This window comes from Juglans microcarpa x Juglans regia, chromosome 3S, assembly GCF_004785595.1.
Source record: "Juglans microcarpa x Juglans regia isolate MS1-56 chromosome 3S, Jm3101_v1.0, whole genome shotgun sequence".
In the NCBI taxonomy this organism is placed as follows: domain Eukaryota; kingdom Viridiplantae; phylum Streptophyta; class Magnoliopsida; order Fagales; family Juglandaceae; genus Juglans; species Juglans microcarpa x Juglans regia.
Genome location: NC_054599.1, coordinates 5,449,986 through 5,470,060, shown reverse-complemented (window position 1 = coordinate 5,470,060; position 20,075 = coordinate 5,449,986).

Genomic DNA, 20,075 nt, shown 5'->3' with positions numbered 1-20,075 from the left:
AATCAGAAAAATAATTAAAATGAACAGGACCACTAAATAGAGACAGATTGAATCATATCAAGTATGCTAATCTCAATTTTTTTGAATCTAACACCTCTCAAGCATAGAAGTATCGAAGCATTGATGTCTTTCCTCGTGAGAGATTTAATAGCAACTTGAACATAACCAATATGTAGAAATTTGAAACTTTTTACTGGAAATTCTTGAATAAATTTTCTTTTAAATAAGCAACATTTTTCATGGAATTTTGAAATAGAATAGGTTTGTTCAAAAGTTTTAATATTGAACTTAGTTTTAAAAACAGTTTGAGTTCAGGTAGTTTTGTATATAGATTTTGCATTAATCTTTAGAATATCCATTTATTGAAATTCAGTTTCTTTAACAGAAAAATCTTTCTCATTGATAGTATCTGGAGGTATACTAGACCTAGAACTAATAGACGAATTAGATTTAAACATCTTAATCATCTTGAAATCAACCAAAATCTAAACTTAATACTCACTAATCATGTCTTTACACTTGTTCCTATTGCATTTTGCAACACATACCCTAGCCAACTGTCTACCCACTCATGCCCTAAATGCTTTCTCTAGCAAAACGAGCTTTATAGACACGGTTCTCGGGATTCACTTTACGATTGGAGTGGCGCCAACAGAGACAAGAATAGAATACAATTAACAAAGTACCAAGGAAGGATTGGAAGATAACTTAATGAATTGAAATGGACAGATATAAATTATCTACCAGAAGCCAAAACAGTGGCTCTAATACCAGAAGGGGAGGAAGCAAGACATAAAGTAAGATAAGTAGTAAACCTTCATTATTATTGAAGAAAAGGTTGAAATAAAGACCAAAAAACTAAAGTGATAGTGTAAGTAAATAAAATCTGGAAGTAATAATAATGAAAACAGGACTAGATAACTGAAATTAATAAAAGTAAGACCAGATAACTAGAATAAAATAGAAATAATGATAAATTGGAAGATGAATGGAAGATGAAAGTAAGTAGAAAAATAAAATAGATTTCTTATTGACTTAAAGGCGTAAGAATATTTTAGACAAATAGGTGGTATGAAGGAGAGATGAGAGAAAAAGGTGATCCATCTTCTGAAAATAGGTTCTCCTTTTATAGATCAATGAGGTGCCTTTACAATTATTTTAACAGTAGTAAAACATTAAAGCAAACAACAACAAAACAAAAGCATTAGAATCTTTTTAGTGTCTTGCAGTAACAAATATTGACCCACTCAGCGGCATTTGCGGGAGGGTAAGTAGCATCAGACAAATCAGCATCTTTTCAGTGGTGGTTGTCTTTTGGTGATGCTTCCTTTAGTTACTGACGAATCAGTCATTATATAATCTTGGGGTGTTTTCTGAATCATGTCCAACTATGTTGATGTATGGATCAGTAACTAAAATTTCGGAGGATGCTTCAGACTCAATATCAGAATTATCATTGTCCAATAAGGACTTTTTTAACAAATAAATCAAATCATTTTTCTTCAATCCTTGGAGCAAGATTTTCTTCTTGGATCCAGAGGATTTTTGGGATTGATCAAATTTGGTAGAAGTAGCTGGCTTAGCAAATGGTTTAGTAGAAACAGTGACCAAAGTAATTGGGTATTCAGACAAGGTTAATTGTTTAACAGTAGAGAATTTCTCAATGCATTTGAGATTTAGAATACTTTGATGAAAATCTTTGGCAACATTATCAATGACATCTTGTGTGTGGGAATATCTGTCCCATCACTTGATGAACCAATAACATATCAATATATCTCCATTTCGTTAAAGAACCATGTGTTTCTTGCAAAAATGAAGGAACTATGAGAATTTCTAATTATGTCGATCCAGTTTGAAAACAGTAGCAAAATACTCAATGGCTTTTGAAGTTTATCAGGAAAGACATCAAGAATAGGGCCAAATTGGTGCCATCATCACAGGAACCAAAGAGGGAAATCAATCTTGAGTTTCTTGTCAAAATTAAGAAACAAATAGTGTGTCATCTCTGGGATTTGGAATAGCATGAATTTGAACCAATCATTGATGTAATCATAATAACAGTAAACAATATCAGAATAAGGGGGTTTTTTTAAGTATAGGGACGAGTTCTCCATTTTTTTCAGTAACAATATTCAATATGTACGCACTATAATAGATCAATTTGATTTTATCAATCTTATCATAAATGAGTTTAATAATAAGAGATTTTGTTTGGAACAAAATTGTATAGTAGTATTGAAGGTTTTTAGCAGGATTCTCAGTAATCCAATGAAAACTAGGAGGGAGATAACTAGAAGCAGTTTTGAATGGATATGTATACATAGACCTATCTGGTTCAACATAAAATATATTTTGGGCATAAAGTTTTTTAGTATATTCAGTTTTTGAAGCAGGGTAATATTGAGCGGAGGCAATGAGCTTAGCACAAAAATCATAAGGCATACAAAGAGCAAATGAAAATGAAGCAGATTTAATAGTAGAAATTGTAGCAAGAGTAGTAAACATATAAACAATATCTAATGGAGTAGCAGACTCATTTTTAACAAGCTTAATATCATGAATTGGCGGAGAAGTGACAATCTTCATGTGTCTTGATTTGCTTAATAGAGTAGTATGAATTTCAATTCAAAAAAGAGGGTTGGAATGTAGTCGCTCTAAGAGCGGGCGACATTGTTTCCTCATGTCCTTGTAAAATTCAACAACATAGTTGAAAGAATTAGGGAATCTCTGCAACTTGATTTTATCAATAATAACATCAAGGAACTTATCAGCAAATTCGATAGCACAACTGATATGTTGAATTTTGCCTTCAGAAATATCATAACCAAGCCCATTAAGTCTAATGGTTTGGATTTTTTTTTTTTTTTTTTGTAGAAACAATAAGACCATTACGCCTAATTATGTCAAGAAACAAATATAAATATTTCTACTGTTCATCAATAGACTTAGAGTAAATGAGAACATCATCAATATAAACAAGGCTGAAATGATTGAATGAATTGAAAATATCATTCATAATGTTTTGAAACTCACTAGGAATATTCTTGAGTCCAAAAGGCATAAAATTCCACTCATAATGGCCAATGGGGTAGTAAAAACAGTTTTATAACTATCCGACTCACTAATCTGGATTTACCAAAATCCTGACTTCATGTCAAACTTGGAGAAGACTGCTGAATCACTAAGCCTATGAATCAAGTCATTCTTATTGGAGACAGAGTGCCTAATCCACTCTAAGATCTTGTTCAATGGTTTGTAATTAATAACTATACGAAGTGTCCCTCTCTCAATCTCAGCATTTTTCTGGACATAAAAAGCAGCACATGACCAATGAGACTTACTATGCCTAATAATCTTCTTGGCAAACAGTTCTTGAATATTTATTTTACAAAATTCTAAAGTTTTACTATTCATCTGAATATGTCAAATTTTAGTGGAAATATTTTTCTAAGAAAAATCTTTAATATAAGGTAAAGTAACAACATACTTCTTCCTATGTCAAAATGCATTTGGAAGATCAGAATAAATATTATCAACCAATATTTTATTGAAATCACTGATAACTGTAACAATTTAGTAGATAATTGTTTAGCAATTGATTTCCTGTTATAGGATATTCAAATGTTTTGTTTTAGCAGAAACCAAAGATTTCAAACAATCATTTGTATCAATTTCAAATTTTGAGGCAAATTTAAACTTTACTCTCTAATCGAAATGGTCAGTAATAATACCATCATTTTCCAAAATGAATGGATATAAAGATGAAATAAAATGAATTCCTAATATGATCTTATCAGTCATATTTTTAACAAGTACAGAAGGAATTCTGAAACAAACACTTTCTTTGCAGACGTGAGCATTATTAAGCTCAAATTTGATCTTCATTTGGGATCCATTAGCAGAAAAAAAATCTTTCAGCAGACTTTTCATCATATTTATTAGGAATTATTCCTTCTTGGATATAGTTCACAACTTATTCGAAATCAGTTATAGCAACTACATTGAATTCAAATTCATGACAAATAATGATAGTAACTTTATAAAACTATTTGGGAGGAATAATATGATAGATCAAACAAATTTGATTGTTCTCGTAAGGAGGAATTATTTATTTTTTACTTGAATCAGAATCTTCATCTCCTGATTAAAATTTTTATCAATTTTTAAACATAATATTTCTTGTTTAAAATAATTATTTTCAGATTTGATATTGTTTATCTCAGTTTTGAGATCAACAATCTTTTTTTTAATAGAAGAGATTTTTTTTTTTTAATGGAAATTGAGATAAAGTTACAAAAAGAGAGATTCTGCTGATAAAGAAAAATGGGAAAATCAAGTTGAAAGGAAAGATTGATTTATATATATATATATATATATATAATATTTAGATAGTGATGCAGCAATGCATGTACCGTTTATTTATCCCAGTGCCACGTCATATTTTATATTTATATTTTTAATTAAATAATTATTATTATTTTTTAATAAATCACTTGGAATTACAAATCAACATAACAAAGTAAAAGTTATAATTGAAATCGCATAATAATATTTCTCTCTCTCACTCACTCACACACACACACAAAATATATCTTATATATAATAAGTGCCAATAAGCCTCTGTTGTATAATATTTTTTCTGATTTTGCCCCTATTTTTACATTTGTTTTTCCTTTGTGTCCCACCTCTTGGTTTGTTTTTTTTTTTCATTTTTAGCCCTGCTTTATATTTCTTTTCCCTCTCTGCCCGTATTATGACTCTTGGTCTATTTATGCTTTTGTCATTGCTTTTGGTTCTTCGTTCATTATTTTTTTCCCTTTTTGCCTCTCCTTTTACATTTGTTTTCCCTTTGTGTCTCACCTCTTGGTTTATTTTTTTCCATTTTTATCCCTGCTTTATATTTCTTTTCCCTTTCTGCCCGTATTATGACTCATGGTCTATTTACGCTTTTGTCGTTGCTTTTGGTAGTGTCGAATTCCTGTATTTTCTGGAGGATTTTGGTTCATATTTTTTTTCCCATTTCTGTCATTGAACTGGTATTTGTTTGTCGTCTGCCCCTCTTGCCCCTCTTAATCAATTTACAATTTTGTCCTTTTTTTTGTTTTTGTTTTCCTCGATTTCCTGCGTTTTCATTTTATATCAGATTCTACATTTTTCTTCTCCCGATTTCCACCACCTTCTAGGTTTAATTTTTTTTTTATCTTATCAGATTCTAGACTTTTCTCTCGGTTTCCCACCGCCTCCATCGTTTTTCTCTAATCACATTCTCAATTTTTTTTTTAACATTTCTTCACCGCTTCCACCGTTTACTTCTTTGTATAAGAATTATCTTCATTTTTACAATTATCATAATCTTATTTTATTTTGTCTTTTCTACCGCTTAAACCGCTAATCACTTCGTATAAGAGTAGTTTTCATCTTCTTTATTTTGTATTGTTTCCTATCTCGCATTTTAACTTTCCCATATCTCTTTCTTTCGACTCTGGGTTTTAAATTTGCCTCCCACCTCTCCAGTTTCATAGGTGAGTTTTTATATGTTCATTTCCTGACTGTTTCCTTCAGTTATTTACATGTATGCAATAGTTAAGAAACAAAAAAGTTACATGATTCTTTGGATTTAGAAAACTAAATTTAGTTCAGACATGAAAAAGATGACTGAATCTCCATTTCTTATTGTGTTGTTCTTTTTGACTCATTCACCTTCACTTCTCTGTTATTAACGTATATAGCATCTGGAAAAAAATACAAGCAAGCAATAAAATGAGAGAAATAAATAAAATTAAAAACTTCACAACATGTACCACATCTATACATCTATAGATATTCATTAAACTCAAAAGAAAACTACTACTAAATAAAAACTATCGATATAGGTCAGAAAAAAGAAAAAAAAAAACTCAATAACCCACAAACCACACATGTTCAGATCACGTCTAAACAAATATCAAACATATTAAAGTATGTTTTAAACCAACACAAAACCATATATAAAAAATAAATCAGAAGATAAGAATTAAAAACTTCAAAACATGTAGTACATGTTTACATCTACAGATATTGATTAAACTCAAAAGAAAACTAACACTAAAAAAAAACAACTATCAATATAGACCGAAATAAAAAATCTCAAAAACCCACAAATTACACATGTTCAGATCACATCTAAACAAATATCAAATAGAGTAAAGTATGCTAAAACAACATGAAAGCATATATAAAAAATAAATCAGAAGATAAGAAACACAGAGATAAAAATTTATAAGCATCCAAAAAAAAAAAAAAACCAGCAACCAAATAATCATCACAACAGCCCAACGCATAAAATAAAATGAAAAAAAAATGAGAAAGAAACCTAAATCTCATAAATATAATGTCGGATCTGTATGTATTGACAAGAATAGTTTAGATACCAGCACATACATAAAGAGGAAACAGATTAGGAAGAACAAACCTCATAAGATGGTAACTGTTAGCGATGGAGTATCTGAAAAAAAAAATTACAACCAAGATGGTCAGATATGAAACAATATTGCAGTGACATGCGAGAAAGAAATAAAATTGAAAAAAATCAAAAGATGTAATACATGTGTACATGTACAGAGATTTGTTAAACTCAAGATCTGTAGCCACTTGAAAAAAAAAATTCAACCAAAAACATCATCACAACAACCCAATGCACAAAAATAGAAGGAAAAAAGAAACAATAAATCAAGATCTGAGAAATACATTCTCAGATCTGTATGAATCAACAATAAATCTCATATTCGTGTGTATTGTCAAAAAACATTTAGAAACGAGCACATATAGATAATCAACACGCATTAGGTGGAAAACAAAAAAACCCATATCTGAAAGATAAGCCTTCGGATTCGTTAGATTTAAAAATTCCATTCTTAAGAATCAGAAAAAAAAATATAAATAGAGGTGTTGATTTTTACAGATCTAGAGATCTGTATAAGTATCCGTTAAAAAAAATGCCCTTGTACAAAATATTCGCCACAAGAACCCATGGCACAAAAATAAAAAACAAAAAAAAAAAAAGAAAAAAATCGAAATCTGAGAAAAAGAATCTTAGATCTGTGTTCACAAAAAAATTATTTATGCGAAATAAACAAATGACCAAAGAGAAAGGAAAAACACAGATCAATAAGTACAAAGCAACACACATCAGGCGAAAAAACTAAAAAAAATTCTTAGATCTGAAACATGGAGCTTAAGATTTGTAGGATTTCGAAAAACAAACTTGTAAAATATCATAAAACACAAATAAAATAGATGTGGTGATTTTTGTTTCGCTGTTGAGAGAAGACGGAGTGAGCGGCAGGAACAAGAGAGAGGAGTTGTGAGAGAGAGATGAGACGGAAAGGGAAGAGACGAAAGAAGAAGAAGAAGAAGAAGAAGAAGAAGAAGAAGAAGGAAGGTGAGAAAGAGAAAGAAAGAAAGCGAGAGAAATGGGAAAAACAATCTGGAGAGAGTGAGAGAAACGGGAGAAGAATAATCTGGAATGGATGAAATGGAGGCACGCGTGGGTAATGATATATTTATAGTGTGGATGTAGAATTATGTTTTTCTCTTAATGAAAACGGCACCGTTTCTTAATTAGGATGGGGTGGGTTGGACGACTTTGTGCTCAGAACGGTGCCGTTTTGTATTTTGGGCTAATAGGTGGGCTGGGCTTCCTAGCTATTCTTGGGCCTGGGTTGACTTTTCTTTTCTTTTTTTTTTTTTTGGGCTTCAAATGAAAAAAAAAAAAAAAAGACATTACTAACTGATATTGCAGACCATAGTGCTTTTTTAGACTTTAGATGTGAAAAATACATAGACGTTAAAAGTAATTTTTAACCTAAATTAATATATTAATTAGCCATAAAATTATAATAACAAAAAAGAGTCTTCAAAAAATATACTCTATTTTTTTCTTCATTTTTTTTCTTTAATTCCTACTTTATTACCTAATCCAAGATTAATAACAACATTTGAGAACTTATAAAATTTGTAATATATTACAATCTGTTCAAACTGTATATATATTTATTTTGGAAGTAATAAATATATGCCATATGCAATGAACTATAATTATTGATATAGATCAAATGTTTTCTATTTTTTTTTAACTTATAGATTCACTGCTTCTGTGGTTCATTTACTGTTCTTCAAGTTGGTTAATGTCAGTTTCTTCTATTTCCATGGTTCTTTCAGCTACCCTCTTGAAATGATTATTGAAAAGAAATTATATAATATTGAAATGATTATGTGATCTTGTATAATATATTTTTTTACAACAGGCGTTTTGGTTTTGTCATTTGTGCTTGTCTTCCTGTTCGTTGTTTGACTCTATTTCCACTGATCTTTTATTTGCCCCTATCTCCAGGTACATTTTATAATTGTTTATACCAATAGATGTTGTTATTTATATTTTATAATATTTAATACATTTATTTTTACGAGGCATTTTGCAAATATTTTAAATTGTGATTGTTAATTAGAATTACTCAATATTTATTCTATTTGTATTAAGATTTCTAATTGTAAATAGTTCAATATTATATTAATTAGTTTGGTTTTAATATTAAGCATATTTTATTGATTGGATGATATTTATTTATGCTTTAAATATTAATTGTACTATTGTTTATTTTTTAGAATCTTATTTTTATGGTTTGTATGTTTGCATGTAAGAAAAGAAAAAACAGTTTAAATATTTACAAAAAAAAAAAAAAAAAAATTGAACATTACATCTTATTACAAATAATTCTAAAATCTCTCAATGTATTACCATATGTATCTAACATATATTTCTTCTTATTTCAATGTTTTGCTTTAATTATTAATTCAAATTTCCAGGGCAATAAAAAATACATTGATTGAAGAAATAATTGCAAACAATTTTAATAGGTCAGGTGCGTGAACTTTAGAATGTTATGAACTTCGGAATTGTGTTATGACTTTGGAATAGTGCATGTTATTAAATTTAGAATGTTGATTGTTTGTTACGGTTCAGTTTTGCTTTTGTTTGGAACAATTTTGATTTTTCTTGTGTTTTTGTAAATCTGTAGATCTGTATTTTACTCATTATATTTGTTATTATCTCAAAAAATCTATGATTTCAAATTTAAGATCATAGCATACATGTCACAAAAAAAAATAAATCTCTACATAGAAATAATATTAACATTTCAGACTTCAAACATCTCAAAATTCGAATTTGAATATGTCACAAAAGGTTTAAGACAATAAACATACATGTCACAAATAAATAAATCTCCACATCTGACAAAAAAAGAATATTAACATCTCAGGATTCAACTTATGATGCAAATTGGCTACTTGATAACCCATAACATAGAAATTTTAACTATAAATGGATAGATTTATGTTTATATTTTTAGAATTTTTTTAATATTTACAATACATATTATACACATGATCTGCATAATGTTTATAACTATAATACAATAACTTACAAGAACCAAGTCACAACTTTGAGATGCATATGGCGGACTTTTATAATTGTCGAGCATCACAACCTAGGTATCAAAGTAGTTGAATGGGTTTTGCTCCTTGTTTTCGCCGTGCCTATTCACACCAAAGTTCAACAGGTTGGCTGAATGAATAGCTATATTGCCATATCAGACACTTCAAAATATACTTTACATGTAAAATGTATGTGGCTATTCATTCAATCAAGATGTCGAACTCTGGTGTGAATAGACACGGCGAAGACTAGGAACAAAATTCATTCAGTTACTTTGATAGCTAGGTTGAGATGCTCAACGATTATAAAAGTTGACCGCATACATCTCAAAGTTGTGACTTGGTTCTTGTAAATTGTCGTATTATAGTTATAAACATTATGTAGATCATGTGTATAATATGTACTGTAAAAGATAAAAAAATTCTAAAAATGTAGACATAAATTTGTCCATTTATAGTTGCAAAAAGAAATATAGAAGAAAAAGGAAAAAAAAGTAGTTTAAAAATAGGATAAGAAATATTATTTTTATAAGAAAAGTTCATGATACATACACTCAAAGTTTTATGTCGTGCATACATGTTTATACATTTATTTGTGTTTACTCAAAGTTTTATGTCGTGCATACATGTTTATACATTTATTTGTGTTTACTTTTATATGCCTATGATATCTGTGGTATGTTGTTTATTTACTTATTAAGATATCTCAAAATCTTACTGTAGTAGTTTCTACTACTATTCCCCATTCGGAATGGTAAAAGTTGTAACAAGATTAGAAAATTCCGATGGAAAATTGTAAAATGCCAGCAAGTCCTCCGGAAAGGATTGTGCCTAAAATGGTTATAAGCTCGCCCAAGCCCTCCATCTGGACCAAGTTATCACACAGATACTCGACGATATAGAGGATTTCAAACGTCGTCACAATCGAAATAAAGATTGGAATCTAAAGAAAAGAGTGAAGCCCAAAACTTAAGATATTTTGTTGCATCTACTTTTTGAAGAACAATATTTTATTAAATTCCGTGTTTGTGTTTCAAATTTTAGACTGTGCATATACTTAAATTTTATTACATCAACCATTTTATTACATGTCATGTAAAAATTGCAACAAAACAACTGAATATGGAAAAATGAGAACATTTTATGTTATAGTTGCAAAAAAATAGAGACTTCACAATCAAGGTAAATATTTTCTCATATTCCGGAGTTCAAAATTTTTACATTATAATTAGCATGTATTAATTGTTAATATCAATAAATAATAATTTATTTACTATTATTAGATATCAAGTTTATTTAGAAACATATGATGATATCATATCAATTCCAATAGTCGCTTTTTGATTTGTAGTCATGGATATTTTACAAATAGTATGTATGGTATTTTTTATGATCAATGAGAAAATCTTAAAATATAGATAAAACTATTACATTTCATAATTATATATATTAATTTATTTTTTATTATTACATATTTTTACAGAAAATTCTTATTTTTAAAAATATTTTTCATATTTATGCAATTGGGCACACGTGCAATGCACGTGTTTGCCCTTTACTAGTATATATATATTATAGTATAGAGTATAGGATGGCCATGAAAGAACGAAACGTGCGCAAGGCAAAGTCGCATAGTTTGAAACAAATTTCTCACTCCGATAATAATCTATCAGCCAGCAGCAGGATAAACACCTACTAAAAAAATATATTTATAAAAAAAGTTTTGTTATTTATTATCTTACACATATTTTTATTATTATTTTATTTTATTTTATTTCTATTAAATTAATTAAATTATTTTACTTATCATCCATATATTACATACTTAATAAAAAAAATAAAAAAAATTATGTAGAATGTATAATGTATAGATAATAAGTAATTTTTTATTTTAGTTTATTTTATTTTTTAAATAGCAGTCTCTCCTAGCTAGCTGCAGGTTTGACTTTACTTTCAAATCTACGGTTACAACTATATATATATATATATATATATATATATATATATATATATATATATATATATAATTAATCAGCGCATAAAATTATAGCCCTAGAAAGTAGATATTATATAATTATTCTGTGGCTATAATTTCTTGTGATTAATTTCTCACATATATTTGAGTGGTGCTACTTTGCGGCTTGAGTTGTACAGTTTTATTTGACCGTTAAGTTATTTTGATATTTTTTTTCTAATTTTTTAAACTTATTTAAATATATTTAAAAAAATAAAAAAAATACATCAATATATTAAAAATTATTTTCTTAATTATTAAATAAAAAAATTAAAAATAAATTAAATTGATCAAAATAAATTGATAAAGTAAGAGAGCAAAGTAACATTTTCCTATATATTTACATATATAGTAGGTCACACAGATTGATCAGCATGAGCTATTTGACGGTTTTGACGTCCACTTGCATGCAGTTGCCATTTGCTTTTGAATACTATTCCTAATGATAATAATAATAATAATTAAATGGTAAAAGTCTTGTGTGGCTATTAGCATAGTAAGATTCAAATAGAAGCCACTGGTCCAATTCGGATAACTACTTGTCAATTGCAGCTAAGAATGAATGACGAATTAATTGGAAGCCCCTGGTCAATGCCAACCTTGAATGATAGAAGGCCCTGGTCAATGGCAACCAATGAATAAAGAATGATAATTATTTATTTATCGATAATGATTTTTAACAGAAAAATAATATTTACAGTCGTAAAATATATAAGTATTGTATAATCTCTTTAAGAAAAGTGAATAAATATAAGATCCACATAAAAAAAATTAATTTTTGAATATTAGATTCCATTTTTTTTTCAAAAAGATTACGTAAAGCTTGCACATTCTACGACTGTATCTAACGTTACTACAATATGATTTGTCTTTTCCTGTAACATTCGCCTTTTACAAAATGAATAAAGAATGATAATTATTCATTTATCGATAATGATTTTTAACAGAAAAATAATATTTACAGTCGTAAAATATATAAGTATTGTATAATCTCTTTAAGAAAAGTGAATAAATATAAGATCCACATAAAAAAAATTAATTTTTGAATATTAGATTCCACTTTTTTTTCAAAAAGATTACGTAAAGCTTGCACATTCTACGACTGTATCTAACGTTACTACAATATGATTTGTCTTTTCTATAACATTCGCCTTTTACAAAATGGCCATTATCCTCTTGGGCAAAAGGTAAATAATATTCATAGAAGCGTAATATACGTGGAACCCACTACAAGAAACAAAGCATTTCTCGGTGCCACAAATCGTCGCAAATAACTCCTAAATTAGCTGTAAATGCTCTTTCCCAGTGATTTCTACTGCGCCGCATTTTCATCACAATTGTCTAGTCACTTAAAAGTTAAATAAGCAAAACCCAAAATTCGTCGAGAATATTCATTATTTGCAGCAATTTTTTTCGCTGCTAATATTGTAAAAATACGTCACAAATAACATTCATATTTCACCATTAAATCACTGAGAAAAAGTATTGGCAACGTTTAATATCGTTGCGAATACACAAAAGATCACTGCAAATATCTTCTTATTATTTGCAGTGTGTTGTAAAATCGTCAGAAGTAAGATTTTTCCTAGCAATAAAATCGCTGCGACTGATGAATATGGCGATTTTAGTTCGTCGCAAATAATTAAATCCCATTGTTCATTATTATGCGGCGAAATATATTCACTGCAATTGAATTAAAGCAGCGATTTGTGTTCGCCGCAAAAAACAAGTTTCGGCATACTTGGTTTTTCGCGTCTAACTATATTTGCCTCAAAATTATTTTTTTTTACAGCAAATCTTATTCCCGGCGTTCTAGAAATCGCCGCAAGTGGCCAATTATTCCTAAAACTAATCCAGTATGCAAAATGCGCCATTTTTTAGGTACCTAATTCCCTGCTCCAACTCACTTACAATATTACCAAATAGTACTACTATACATCGAATGATAAACCAAATATTACGATAAATCTAATACTTGTAACCATAATAGCATATATATAAATTCAATCATCCATCGAATACATCAGTATATCAACCCCTTTAAGGTTACTATACACTGGCATATGGTGCATTAACGGAAGGCAATTAAGTACTACAAATAGGAGCATCTAATGTCTCATTCAAGCATAAAGTAGAAACATCCACAATACAAATGGGAGCAGTTAAAATTGCCATGAAACATTGGTGGGTGGAGTTCATCCGCAACTTCGCACATCGTTGATTTTGGATAACCCTGTAATTGAGCGGCAAAGATCCAGCTGTCCGGAACATGGTTATCAAGTATACACTGCCTTCTACATTTGTTGGGCAAAAGAAAAATCCAAGTTGGAAATCTCCAAAGTGACAATTTTTCATAACATAATGTGCACACGAACAATAGCAGAAATATGGATTATCCATATTGTTTAAAATCTCACTTTTACATTAAAAGACCAGAATCTCAGCCCGAACCAAACTTGTGATATAATATTACAAGCAAGCCAGATGGTACTTCAATGTTTTTAAAGCTATGGATACTAGGAAAAATAAACGCAAATATCAGTACTCTAAGTAGCTTAGGTTTAATAATTAGCACTTATAATGTAATTGAATTGGCTTATAAAATTCAATTACATTTTAACAGATGCCAAGTTATATTCTTTCATCTTTAGCCACCTATAAGGTTAAATTAGCAGACACCCAAGAAACAAGTTTGACCGATAGTGAAATGAAGTATCTGTTGGCTTGGTTGGGGTAAACATAAATGCATGCATCAGTTTTTAGAATATCCAGAGATCTCCATACCATTCTTTATGGAGTTTTTAAAGTATTGGGCAAGGACTTTTTGCCCAATCCCTGAATAGCTGAATCTATTTCATAATGCTCTTATCGGAATGTGGGAAAGTTTTAGCAAAGTATATCATTCCAGATATACTTGAACCAGGAAAATTTTCCTGGTCATGGTTCAATAATAGGGCACCTGAAAATATAAGGGTCCTGGTCATGTGTAAAGCAAAATGCATTAATTGTTAAAACCATGATCTTTACCTAGGCCAGACATATCTTTTTTTGGTAACATGCAGAAACCTTGTTAAAACCATGCACATGATCTCATGACTTGTAAAGTGTTAAACTCACCATCGATCATATATTGTTTCTTCTTTTCTCAAGCACCAAGTGTCATCCTCATGCCCATGCATTTTTATTCTTTTATTAATGGATTCTTTTAAGATGTCGATGTATTTATATATCACAACATACTGCCTTGTAGCAGTCTCATAAACATGGACTCGATCGAAGCTTTGTTTCATTGACTTATTATAATTTTAAAATGATCCCTCTTATATATGCTTAATGCATTTTGAATAACAATTTAATTTCTTACTTCCAACTCCAAGAAATTAACAGGCACATGAGCCAAGTAATCAGGGCATTCTAGTCACTTTGCAAGCATGATCATCTGCAAAGTTGTTACATTATTGCACTGAAATCATGGGGGAGAAATTAATAATGCTTGATAGCTTGTCAATGAGCAGTAGAGGAATATCTTTATAACATTGTTCATGCAGGCTCATCAATCAATCATGAGGGAGGTATGCGGTCGGCATCATCAACCATTATATACAAGATTTGCATTACATCATGAATAAAGAAACCAGCTTTGAAATGGACAGCAGCTTGTGTCTTTTTTACCAGACAATACTTTACTTCATATCTTTATGTTCCGATCCACTTAATATAAATTGAGGGACGACCATTCAAAATGATCAGCCCCCCCACCCCTTTTTTTCTTTATATCTAATATTAATATAATAACCCATGCACTGATCTAGACTATGATCATGGGTTGGCTAGATCAGGTAGATGTTTTTGCCTCCATAAGTATTTTGTTCTTGTTTTTCCTTTTTCTTTTCCTAATTTTTTGGGTGAAGGGTTGATGGAGGCCATGTTGAACTTTGTTTAACAAACTCCCACATTTCTAGTTTCTCCCACCTTGCGAAATATTGACATGTTCAAGCATGTCAGATAACCTTGAAACAACTGACAGGATTGATCAGCTCTTACACTGAGTTGTACAATGAACAACTCAGATGCCTAAATCATTTCGCATGATGTCACCTAAGTTCTCATAGAAATCCATTTAAAAGTTGGTAGTAAATAAATATATTCAGTAACATTTGCATATCATAACAGTATGCAGTTTGACCTCTAGAGGCATATATAAACTCCGTGGAATTCTAAGACACTACTTTCTATTTTAATTAAGTCCCTCAAACATTAACATGTTTAGTATTAATTATTAGATCGCGATATTACTTGCTCGAGCTAATGGCAATATGTAGATGTAATCATTTCATTTATGTTTTTAAATATAGTATAGGAGTTTTAGTACCTATCTTCAGAAAATCATTAAAATCAATTGGATAATAGTACATTAAAAATCAATTGTGTTCAGTCCCATGGAATCTCCCCAAAGAAAATCATTAAAATCTAAACGAGTATAAAATAGGCAAAACCCGCAACAGGAATCACCTGTGCACTGAAAGACAAGAACGGGAACCGAACATACCGATCATATGACAATCCTCACCTATTTCATACCTTAACTTATTTGTGTACTTAAACTAGGCCTATCTATACTTTCGTAGAAGCTAAAATTTTGTACTTGTATATCATGTATAAAAATTACATGATAATCATAGTATTTGGATAGAAGTGCATACTAAAAGTAAATCGCTTAGGGGAATGAAGACATCACCTGCTCGTTCAGCCTCCCGTGAAGTTTTGCGCTTGGGATACATTCTGGTCAAACATAAGATAAAAACTTCTAGCCAGTTCATCACGACACCACATGCAGTCCAAGAAGATTACAACATTCCAGGTCACGTATTAGGCTCTGGAGTAAGCCGACCCTCCCATTCATACCATGTACATACATGTATTAATTAACATGTACAACAAGTAACCCAATATTGGTAAGCATGCCACTACACCCAATCATAAGTATAAAGAAGGCGGTGTCTTAGATACTTATATGTTTTGACTCATGTCCAGTGCGGCCTAATATCGTCTCATAAAGTTTGTACATATTATCATACCTATTTAAGGATATATCTTGGGCCAAAACATCTGCTTTCCCAATCTAGCTTCCTCCCACAAAACATTTACATATAGCCTCCCATTGGATATATATATATATATATATATATTTATATCTCTTGTCAATCCACCATCTTAGCAACAAATGCACCCAAAAGTACCTCAAAAAAACCTTCTCATATTTTCCCACAAAGATATCCTCACTAAGTCTCTTGAAGAGACTCACTAAGAGACGGGTTAACAGCGAACAAGGCCCTCAACATACGTTGGGTTTCGTTCTATCTCTCCATCATAAGCTGCATGTTTGCCTTCATTGCCTCCATCTCACTCTTGGAAGCTTCAACCTCTTTCTTATGTTTTTCAATCAAAGCTATATACTCTCTCTCTCTCTCGTGCCAATGAACGTTGTCTTGTAGAATCTGGAATGCCCATCTCTCCCAATCCTCTTGCATAACCCGGTCGATGCCCAAGTACCACTCTGAAGACACCCGCTGCTACTTTGTCTGTTCGTTTATCTAGTTCTAGAGGGATATGCCAATTTCCCTTTTGTTGACCACCTAGAAAGATTCCCATAAGCAGGGAAGTTATTAATTGTCCACAATAAGGCAACATGCAACATTAACATTTCCTTAGTAGAAGCATCATAAGTAGGTACCCCATGTTCCCAAAGTTCAAGCAACTCATCAATTAACGGCTGCAAATAAATATCAATGTCATTCCTTGATATTTTGGGCCAGGGATCATGAGGGATGTCATGAAGAACTAGTCTTTCATGCATAACCACGACGGCAAGTTATACGGGACAAGAATCACTGGCTAAATGCTATAAGGCTTTGCTAGGTTGTTGAAGGGCTTGAAGCCGTCGGTTGCCAAACTAAGCCTAACATTGCAAGCATCCCTAGCAAACCAACAATGGGCTTCATCAAATGTCTTCCAGGACTCAGAGTCAGTAGGATGTCTCATACTAGTCTCATCGGGTATTCGTTGCTCCTTATGCAGTCTCATATCACTTGCTATCTTGTTTGTCACAAAGAGACGCTGCAATCTTGGCTTCAAAGGAAAATGCTGAAGCACTTTTTGAGGGATCACTCGTGACCCATGTGTATTTGACATCCATCGCGAAGCCTTACATATAGGGCACTCATTAAGATTAACATTTTCCTTCCAGAATAAGATGCAATCGTTGGGGCCGTGAATTTTGTAGTACTTGAAACCCAAACCTCGCTCCAACGACCTTGCCTCCTCATATGAACTAGGAAATTTAGCATCAAGAAAGGAAGACCGTAGAAGGCTTATGAGAATATCGAAAGACTTGATTGACCACCCACCGAGAGTTTTAATGTGTAACAACTTCACAACGAATGAGAGCTTTGAGAATTTAGTGCAGCCGTCAAAAAGAGGACGTCAGACATCATCTAATAGTTGGTCAAAATTTGAGTTTGGGGAGGGCTGTGGTATTGATGGCTGAGTTGGTGATGTAGTGTTGTCTTCAGGAGCATCTTCGAATGTGCCTGCCGTATGTGATCTAACGTACGGTCCATATCATCAATGTAGTCGTCTTCAGCTCTAACCCTGGGATCGGTGTCGTCGTCAATGATGAGTTGTGTTTCCTCCCCCCCATGAAATATCCACTGAGTGTAATTTGGATTGATCACTTTTATGAGCAAGTGAGCCTCCACCTCAAATATAGGCAAGAAGAGGTTATTACAGCATATACGGCAGGGACACCAAATGCGATCACTTCCCATGGAAGGTTTCGTGCTATTGTGAGGAAATTGTTAACCCCTTCAGCGTATGCAGGTGATACAAGTCTATCACCCAAATTCATCCAGCTTTTGTCTATCTAAATAAAAAAGAAGAATCGTCAAATTCTTTATAGGACTTGGTGAACGATGAAATGACAGGTTTTTACGATGTTCTACTTACATATGGGATACAACGATAGGATTGAAACATGTGAATTGTTAAGGAAAATTGTCTTCGTAATATTTAAAAGAATTCGCCGAGTTCGGTTGGGTTTGAAAACTTCTCTACAGAGGGATAACTACCAAGTGTAAAGAAGGATTTATGAGGTGCAAAAAAATAAAACTGGATTTAGCACGAGAAAGTGATCATGCATGTGGATTTCAGACTTGCCTAATATATATTAATATTAATTCCTGATCTGTGGCGCTTGACAAACCCATAATTTTCACACCAATCTTGTAACCTAACATGATCATCAAGAACTAGTAGATATGCATCAAACTCAGCATGACATATGATTTGATAGATACATATATATAACCTGGAAGATTAACATGTAGAACCTATAAAGATAACACAATCAAACTCCTATATGTTGTTAGCTACAAGTTGTTGCGATGTAAATTAATCAATTTGGGAGATGAAGTGACAAAAAACATGACAATTCATTACAAGTTTTTTTTTTTTTTTTTTTTTTTGTAATAGAGGATGAAGTTGTGTTTTGAATGCTATTGAGTTCTTTTTTGGGTGTTTGAATTTCGGTATTTGAAGTTTGATTTTTGGAAAAGATTTAGGATTTCAATCAGAAACCCTAAATTTGTTTAGAGATTGAACCCCTAGATAATTTGAGGGCGTTCAAGACCTTAAATAATTTAGGGTTTCAATCTGAAACCCTAACACAATATATGGTTTCAGATTGAACCCTAAATTAGGTTAGAGGTTCAATATAAAATCTCTAACCTACTTTATTTTGGGATTTCACCACCATTGGTTTGTTAATTAATTTTTTATAGTTTGTATATATGTTAATAATGTTATTATTTTTTCTTAATTGACGTTCTTTTCCTTTTGTGGCACGTATCATTCATTCTCTTTTTTTGGTTTTTTTTCTTCAAGTTTTATGATGTTATTTGGAGTTCACAAATGCTTGCTACACGTTGTTACCTTTATTTATTTTTTTAAATGTATTTCAATTCTTATAACATTGTTATTCATTCAAACTATTTGGCAACTTATAATATTTTAGATTAATTTGTAATAGTTTTAGATTAATGTATAATGGTTTATACTACTTGTAATAGGTTAGAATTATTAGTTAGCAACTTTATTAAGTTTATTTATATTTAGAGATAACATTTAATTCCATACTTTATACATTTAATTTCAATTTAAGTGAAAAACATGTTTTGGGTCAAAATTGAAGAGAAAACAAGTTTTCGTCCAAAATTGGTTCAAAAAATGGATTCTAAGCCCAAAAATGACTCGGAAACAAGTTATCGGTCTAATGGACCGAAGGGCCCATTGAGGCCCACGGGTATGTGAACGCTATCATTTGAACAGGAGCACCTGCCTGGGGGCCCAACTCGCCCCTCACCCATGCAAGGGCCCGGGCTTGCCTCTGGCTACCCACCTAGGAGGTGCGAGTAGCACTCCTAATTATTTATGTGAGAAAATCTATTTATATTTTTTATTATTATTGAAACATCTATCACACACGTTGATATAAAACACTTTTCACATCAATCAGTATAAAAAATTA